Source organism: Nannospalax galili, unplaced genomic scaffold (assembly GCF_000622305.1).
Source record: "Nannospalax galili isolate Female #2095 unplaced genomic scaffold, S.galili_v1.0 scaffold589, whole genome shotgun sequence".
NCBI classification, from domain to species: domain Eukaryota; kingdom Metazoa; phylum Chordata; class Mammalia; order Rodentia; family Spalacidae; genus Nannospalax; species Nannospalax galili.
Genome location: NW_008360324.1, coordinates 1,536,803 through 1,546,290, shown reverse-complemented (window position 1 = coordinate 1,546,290; position 9,488 = coordinate 1,536,803). Strand labels below are relative to the sequence as shown.

At 42.7% G+C, this 9,488-nt stretch overlaps 1 pseudogene; it reads left to right on the top strand.

Annotated features, from left to right (window-relative positions):
• Window positions 1–7,781: 7,781 nt before the first annotated feature.
• On the top strand, window positions 7,782–8,077 carry LOC115068826 (annotated as a pseudogene).
• Window positions 8,078–9,488: the final 1,411 nt, after the last annotated feature.

The window sequence follows — 9,488 nt, the reverse complement described above, 5'->3', positions numbered from 1 at the left end:
CATGTAACTGGATAGACTGCACACGAATGATAACCTCCTTGGTTGGGCCAGGGGGACATACATAGAGTATGTGGGCTTTCCATTGGCTTAGTCCATGATAGCCCAAGGAACAAACTAATCTCACTTGATATTACCTCAGCATTTGTTCAGTTTCTGCCATTTCCCCATAAAACCCCTAAATAAAGGAAATTCAATCCCTTTTCCTCCCTTAGAAACCCCTTCCAAACTCTCAGGAATTTCCTTCAATTTCTCACTTTTATGTAATAATTCTTGATGAAGCCTGCTTCTGTTTGCACACTCCCGTGAGTCTGCATCATTAATCTCTGTCATGAGACTATAAACTTAGAGCCACTGTCTCTGGTTGATCTTTGATGACCATGAGTGTTTGGTATCTTAGGTCCTCGTTTAATGCACAGCTGGGGTATGAAAGGGCCAACATACTTGAAACCCCCGCATCATTATTTTACATGGTAAAAAGAAAATTTTAGATGTAATTAAGGATGTTTAGATGATATTATTGTGTGTTGTCTGAGTTGTTCCAAGGCAATCAGCAAAATGCTTCTAAACGAAGACAGGATGCAGGGGAATCAAAGGAGATATTGCAAAGGAAGCAGAGTGCAGAGTGGTGTGATTACTGCCTGGGGAGCCTCAAGGAATGCAGCAGTCTCCAAAAGGTGGACTAGGCAGGAAAGTAGATCCTCTCCTTGAGCTCCCAGAAGGTACCAACCCTGTCACTATTTTGGTATCAGGTCTGCAAGACTCAATTTCATACATGAGTAATATATTTACATCATTTTACCGTCTCTCTCCCCCTATAACTCCTCCCAACTTTCCCCAACTCCCTCTCAATATCCTGACCTCTTCTTTATTCCTGTTACATACACACCTGTGTGTGTGTGTGTGTGTGAGTATAAGCAACCTACTGAATCCATTTGGTAGTACTAGTGTTGATGGCTGACCACTTGATATCTCAGGGATATCTTGAGATCACCTTATCAGGGAGACTGTCCCTGGAGAAGATTGATTCCTCCCCTTTCAGCAGGCATTAATTGCCCGCAGCTTCTTATTTAAAGGTGCAACGTTGTGAAATTTCCTCCACCCATGTTGGTATCTCACCTGTGCCGTCATTCTGTAGGTCATCATTTAGGTAATCATATTGCTAATATTTCATGGGTGCAGTTTTCCTGGCATGTCTGGAAGACACTGTTTAGCAGCAGGCATCCTGCTCCTCTGGCTCTTACAGTCATGCTGCCTCCTTGTTCATGGTGTTCCCTGAAGCTTAGGTGTAGGGGTTGCATTTTAGATGTATCAATTGGGGTTGGGCACCCCATGGTCACTTATTTGCATTTTGACCAGTTGTGCCTGTTTGTAATCACTCTATCTCTTGCAAAAAGAAGCTTCTTTGATGAGGGGTGAGAGCTATACTTATCTGTGGGTGTAAGGATAAGCTTTTAGAATACAGTTAGAAATTATATTGGATTAGGAAATGGCAGTAGTAGGTTCTTCTCTAAGATCTATGACCTCTCCAGCCATGGGTAGTTGGTTAAATTTACAATACTGTATTAGTTACTTTTCTGTTGCTATGATAAAATGCCAAGGCCAAGAAAATTTATAAAAGGAAGAGTTTATTTGAGCTTACAGTTCCAGAAGGGAATTAGAGTCTGCCATGGCAGGGAGGCATGGTGGCAGGAAGTGACTAGAGCAGGAACAGAAATCAGAGGCTCACATCTTCAAGCAGGCACAGGAAGCAGAGAATGACTGGAAATCTGGCAAGGCTTAAGAACTCTCTAAGCCTGCCCCCAGTGACTTGCTTCCTCCAGCAAGGCCACGCCTTCTAAGACCTCCCAAAACAGCACCACCAACTGGGGACAAAACGTCCAAATACTTGGATCCTATGGAGGACATTGTCATTCAAAGCACCACAAATTCCAATCATGAATACCCTCCTATTGAGCAGGCCCTAAATTTAACTAGAAAGTTGTTGGTTACTGCAAAGATAAAAGTGCCACTATTGTACCATTAAGGATATCTTGCTGGGCAGGTAATTCTTATGGTTTGGAGGCTTTATGGCTGGGTAGAATTATTGATTGCTATTCTCCCTTGCATAGCACCTTCTGATACTATGAGAGCTTGTCCTCAGAAGGGAGGCTTCCAGGTCAGTTCCAACACAATTCTTTCAAGTCCTGTTCTGAAGTATGTGGTGTCTTCAGCAATAGGATCTTACCTTCATATTCTGGGAGGCAACCAAGGGCAATGCCAATAGCTTATACTGGTTTGGGAGTCTCTTGGACTCTCCTGACCAACAGCTCAAAGGGAAGTTTCCCATGTCTGGCACTGGAGTTTTTGTTAGATATCCTATGGTCATGATCACTCTGTATGGTATAACTCTGTTTGAAAAAAAATATTATTAAGTATGCTTATAAAATCATGTGTCCCTACAGTTTTTACAAACTTCCTCGGTGTTATTTATCTCTCCCTCTTCCATACTCACTCCATATTACCCTCCTTTCCTCTCCTCAGTGCGCCCCTGCCCACTTCCCATCTCCCCCTTGATAGCACTTGTGTCCTACTATCTCTCTCTAGAGCTCCTTCTTCCTTCCTTCCCCATAATCTCTCTCTACTTTCCTGGATTCTATGGTTATACTGGAGCTTCTGTGTGCTCATTCTACAGATTCAGAACTAGGATTCACAAATAAGAGGGGGCATGTGGTATTTGTCTTTCTGGATCCAAGGTACCTCATTCAGCATAATGTTCCCCAGTTCTATTCATGTACCTGAAAATTTCATGATTTTATTTAAAAATATTTTATTTTTATTTTATGGGTATGAGTGTTTTGCCTGCAAGTATGGAAGTGCACCATGTACATGCAATGCCCATGGAAGCCAGAAGAGGGCATTGGATCCCCCTGTAACTGGAGTTATAGATCAGTGTTCCCTTGCTGTGAGCTTATCTGTGGGGCTAGAAACCTAAGCTCTGGAGTTGGACCCAGTATGTCCCCCAGTTTGAGCAAAAGCCACTCACCAGCATTTTACTAGAGAGGAGGAAGGTCATATGTGGCTTACTTCTAGTGGCTGCATGAGGAATGTCTTAAAGTCAGCTTGTGCTGGTGTGTCGATGTTTACAGATTTCTCAATTACAGAGAACTGTTAAAAAGGACCAAAGTGTTTATTATTGTAGAACTTATGTAAAAAGGGGACACAAAGGATCATTATCCTATCTGGATACTGCTGTGGTGGTCTCTGAACCTCTACCCCAGACCATTGTGTAGCTTGTTTCAATAGAGGCACACCGATTCCTCCAGCAAAATCCGAGAGTCTCTAAGCTCAGCAACATGAATTCTGGGTGTTTCTTTCTCTTTCAGGAGTTTCTCCTTTCCCTGGTCTTCTTCCTCTGAGCAATGTGAAAAACAATCAGAAATAGAGAGTTTAAGGCCATATTTAGGACTCAGACACCAAACAATCTTCTAGAGCCATCAGAATCGTGGGCAAAGTAATAAGAAGGATGCCTAGGAACCCAGACTGATTTCCACATAACATTAAACATACAGGAATGTTTAGAAGGGCCCAGTGCTTTGGAGAATAGTCCAGACTCACCTGGAAAGTTTTAATAGTTTGGAATAAGGAATCTCACATTTTCCTTTTGCATTGGGTCTTGAAAATTATGGAACCAGGCCTGAGGTGGGTCTTAAAGAACCATGAAACAGTTCCTTCACTCCAGAAACCTGCTTCATGAAAATCCACACTTGTCAAAGTAATCCCAATATATTACTAACTATAGATTATCAAAATAAAGGCAGATATGGCCTCAGTGTTTTGTCTTTTAAGCTGCATTTCTCGTTTTCTTTCATCCTCAATTAGCCACAAATATATATATATATTTATTATTTAGAGAATACTTTATTAGTTTCTGTAACCAAACCCACGCAGATAAGACCTTACATATTTAATATAGTGCATTGACCCTGTACAAATGCAAAAAAAATTAAGTTTAACATGTCTAGACCAATATGGCTGTTAATTTCTGTACAATGCCAACTCAACCCAGTAAACTGGGATACTTTTTTCCAAAGTTGACAGCACAGCTAAAGTTTTCAAAAAATTCAAATTATATATGCATATATATATATATATGACCAACAACAGCAGCTATATTATGCATCAATAGCAGCAACAGCTCTTCCAAATATTTTTAATAATCCATGTGATCATTGTAACTGGGAACATAAAGTTGCAGTATCATAAAATGCACATGTGGCTGTGGCTGTAGGAGGAGGAGGTTACCACAAACTCCTATGTCTTTACCTCGTTTCTAAAATTACTCAGAAATAACAGAGATGATGTGGGAAGGTCATCTTGAAAGAAACTGAAAATTATGAATCCACTTGTATTTTGTCTTCATAGGAAGGACTGGCAATTCATAGTTCAAACTCATCTCCCTAGTAATAAGAATAACACTGCTGGAGATGGACCCTCCTTTCTACTTCTCTGAGGAACTAATTTAAATGGAAAGTCTCTTATTCAAAAGCAATTAGGAAATTTCAAGACAGTGACAGAAGAGCAACAAGCCAAGCACTTGACTGCTATGCTGTCACTTAAGTCACATTCCCATGACAGTAATCTTGGGTATGTGCATCTCAGCCATGCCACAAAGAAGCAGCTCAGGAAGAACTGCAGGCCCAGCAAACCATTTCTGTAACTGTATTCTAGGCCACTGGCTTTGTGTCCATTAAGAGTAGACACAGTTCTAAATGAGAAGCAAGGAGATGCGGTGGCTTTCACCATAGAAATCAAAATAGGGTCATTCTGATTCTAACAGTGACGTCTTGTATGACCTTAGGTAAGTTCCATGCCATCTACTTTCTTGTATTTTATGTGGCTGTGAAAATCCTGTAATCCCTTCAAATACTGACAGTCCCAGAAACTATAAATGAGAGCATTCCGAGTAATTATTAAATGTATCAATGTGAAAATCTAATTGCATTATCTACTTTAAACAAAATATTCAGGGGCTGGAGAGATGGCTCAGCAGTTAAAAGCACTGACTGCTCTTGTAGAGGACCCAGGTTCGATTCCCAGCACCCACTTGGCAGCTACAAACCATCCTTAACTCCAGTTCCAGGGGAATCCAAAGCCCTCTTCTGACCTCCATGGCAATGCACTACGTGGGTGCACTCACATACATGCAGGCAATACACTCATACACATAAAATAAAAATAATAAATAAAATAAAAAAGCCTGAACCAAACCAAAACAAGATATTCAGCAGATCCCAGTATCTTTCAGGAAAATGATATTTCTGGGACCCGTGAGATGGCTCAGTGGGTAAAGGTGCTTACTGCCAAGCCTCGAGATCTGAATTTAATCCCTGGGACCCACATGGTGGAGGGAGAGAATCAACTCCTGCAGATTGTCTTCCACACACATACCATAGGATCCATATATCCATACACATATGTACGCAAATAAAATGTAATTTAAAAAGGCTATTTACCCATTGTTTGCTACACTTTAGTTTTTCAACAGTTTTGTCAAACCAGATGCTTTAGGGAAATACTGTCACATTTTCTAAATCTTGACACATTTCTGAAACTGTTAGAGTAGTTACGGACAGGGGTCACAAGCCTGCCACAGAAGTGTCAGAACAAAAGTTGAGTATAACAGACAAACTTTCAGAATGGTCCCCCAAGGGCCAGACCTTCCCTCTCAGATGACTCTGGTCACACTGTCCCAAAGCTCCATTCCCTTTGCTGACTTCCATACAAAGCCATAATCCCACCGTCATGTCTGTCCCCAAGAGCACATTTTCTCTGCACCGTCTTGATGGTTTCCAAACTAACGTCTCGTTGCTTGGTGCGTGGTGGCAGCTTGGTGACAGAGGCATCCACCAGACAGAAGCATTCCAAGGATGGACATGAAGAGTGATAGACATGTATGTGAGACGTAGATAAGGGTCAGAGCAGAATCTCAGCTTGAAGTATTTTCTTTCAGGAAATAATGTGCTCTGGGGCTCACAAAGATTTATTGACATCTTTTGAACATGGAAATGGCTGAGGTTCTGATACTCAGGGATGCTATGTGCAGATATTGCACACACAGATGCTGAAAATGCCCCAAGGTGATGATTACCTAGATATAAGGATATGCCAGGGAGCTTGAGGGACCTCCATCTGACACCCGCTTTTTCTTTTCCTTGTCTGATGACCATCGTGGACATCCTCACATGCAGTCTTACATGGGTTACACTCTCATGGTTATGACCGAGACAAAGAATGAGTGAAAAAAATGACATCTTGAACTATCTTCACGTAGACCCTCCTCTGAAACCTCTGGGGCTGCTCTTAGAGCATCAGATCCGTACCACCTTCATGCCTCATGGGCACCCCCACCAAATTCTTGGCCTAGTCCTAAACCTCAGCCCAGTCCTTGTCTAGTGCTCAGTCCTTATGAACTCACTGAACTTACTGATGTCATATATGACATCATGTTGACACTTCTAATCCAAAGTCATGGAATCTGAGGGTTTGAAGAACAGGTGCCATTGTCCAGAAAATACAGAAGATAGGATGCAGAGTCAACATCCCACATCAAGTGGTGCCTCCCTCCCTCTGCCCACAGTTCTCTACATTCCAGGTTCCTGGTATTTTCCAGAGGTACCTTGGCACTTTGGTTTCTTTCTGCATCGATGAATCATCAGGAGAAGGAGAAAAAGGAGGAAGCAGGGTCCCAGGCTGAAACCAAGGGCACTTGCCACAAAGAGGATCCCAGGGTTAGGATTTGAATGGATTTCTGGAAGGAACATGTTTTGAACATGGGAAAGACTAGGAGGATCCTACCCCTACTGCTGCCTGTGGGGTGCTCAGGATGATGAAGTCACAACCTCAGGCACAATGGGAGATTGTGAGAGCCTGGTAGCCTCCTTGGAGGAAACAGGTCACTTGGGCTTGGCAGGCTGTTTCTTGCCCCTGGCCCCCTGTCTCTGGGTTTCCCTGATTGCTAGGAGCAAGCAGCTTTCTTTAGCCATGTTCCCCTGCAGTATTTCTGCTTTGCCACAAGTCTAAAAACAATGGAACCAGCTGACCATGGAGCAAACCCTCTGAAACCCTGAGCAAAAATAAACCTGTCCTCCCCTAAGTTGTTTATCTCAGGTATTGAGTCACACCAAGCAATTCAGGCTGCCATTTTGCCTAGTTCCAGAACATGTCTGCTTTGTGAAAGCAGTTTTGAAGGACATCTTTCCATTCCTCCCATATATTAGGACTGCCCAAAGAAATTACAAAAAACTGCCACAATAAAAATGTTTCCTTTCACAGTTAAGTGTTTAAGAAGACTGGAGAGACGGCTCAGGAGGAAAGAGTACTTGCTCTGTAAACATGAAGACCTGAGTCCTAATCCCCAGAACCTATGTAAAAAGCCAGCATGGCTGCCTGTACCTTTGATCCCAGCATTGGGGGACAGAGACAGACAGATCCTGAGAACTCACTAGCCAGCCAGCCTGGCTGAAATGATGAGCTTCCTGTACAGTGAGAGACTCTGTCTCAAGAAAATAAGTTGAAGACTAGTAGAAGAATACTTTTGACATCCTGTTCAGGCCCCTACATGTATACACACACACACACACACACACACACACACACACACACACACACTGACATACACAGACACACTCACATACATATGAGCATGTGCACCTTAAAAAAATTCAGAATCAGGCCGGTGGAAGCTCAGGCCACGTGCCTGCTGTCTGATCAGGCCTGTGGGACACGGCCTCCAGGCACTGCCCATGGAGGACTTGGCTTCCCCCTCGCCACACAGGGCCCCAGGGTGGCAGAGGGCACAGAACAAAATTGGAGACGCTGAAGCAGGCAAGAAAATCTTTGTTCAGAAATGTGCTCAGTGCCACACAGTGGAGAAAGGTGGAAAGCACGACAGGTCCAAATCTCTGGACAGAAGAAACTTTGATGGAATATTTGGAGAACCCGAAGAAATACATCCCTGGAACTAAAATGATCTTTGCTGGTATTAAAGAGTGAGAGAGAAGATTTTGTTCAGTATTTGAAAGAGGCAACATCTTCATGAAATAGTATTGCAACTTAAATAAGTGATAAATTTCAAATATAAAAAAAAATTCAGAATCGGGGCTGGAGAGATGGCTCAGAGGTTAAGAGCACTCACTGCTCTTGCAGAGGACCTGGATTTGATTCCCAGCACCCACATGGTGGCTACGAACTGTCCTTAACTCCAGTTCCAGGAGAATTGGAAGCCCTTGGCTGACCTCTGTGGCATTGCATGACATGGGTGCACTCACATACATGCAGGCAATACACTCATACACACAAACTTTCTGTTCCTCCCCAGCTCCCAGTGCTGTCTAGCGATTCTGGGTTGGTTTTGGCTTGTGGAGACCTTATCTTAGCTCCACCTCCATCATCACATGGCGTCTTCATTATGTAGAACTTGTCTTCACACAGTGTTCCTTTCTTTATGCCTGTGTTTGAATCTCCTCTTTTTGTAAGACTGTGATTCATTGGAGGAAGGCCCACCCTTTTCCATTATGACTTCACTTTTACATCTATGAAACTGCTATTTACAAATGAGGCCACAATCTGTAGTTCCAGATGGTGTGCCTTTCTGGGGGACACTATCAAACCTAGTACATAAGTTATCTTTGAAGCTGTCGATAAGTAATTCTCATTCACAGTTCTGGCTCCTAGCTCAGATATCTCCACTAACTGGACCTCTGCCCCTCTAGCACCTTCTTTACCTTTATTGTCTGTCTCGCCATGATGGTGACACAGGGTTGCAAAGGGGACTTCCTGTCCCTGCACTGAACCTTCCTTAGCCAGATGCTCCCATCCCCAAGATGGACTCATCCTCCCTAGATAGTCAGAGGAGAAATAGGCACACCAGGACAGAACGTACAAAAAGGCAAACCGCATATTTAGGTACCTATGAATTTTCATGAATATATACATCTTGGAAGCATCATGAATCACATAATCCAAATAAATTATGTTCAATTCTTTTTTTGGATTCCCAGTACAATTGGTACCAGGAGCCTTGGATCTCCAGTAATCCATACTGAGGGTATGATTATCACTCTTAAGAGTGCACAGAAGTAAATACACTAGTAAATCCTGACCAAACCCTCTGTGATGACTAATTTTGATCTGCAACTTGTTTATATTATAAATATCTAGGGTATTAATGAGGTGCACCTTTAGGCGAGAGTGTTTTCAGAGAATTTTAACTAAGAGGGAAAGATTTGTCCTGAATGTGGGCAGTATCATTTCAAGGACTAGGGTTCCAGACTTAATAGAATGAAAATGTAGAAGGCCAGCTGAGCAGGGACAGTCCACTTGTCTGCCTCCTGGTCATCATTACATATCAACGTGCCCTTCCTGACATGCCCTCTGGACCATAATAGATTGCATTTCTCTGAGCTGTGAACCCCAACAAAACTTTCTTCTCTGAATTTGCTTTTTTGTCA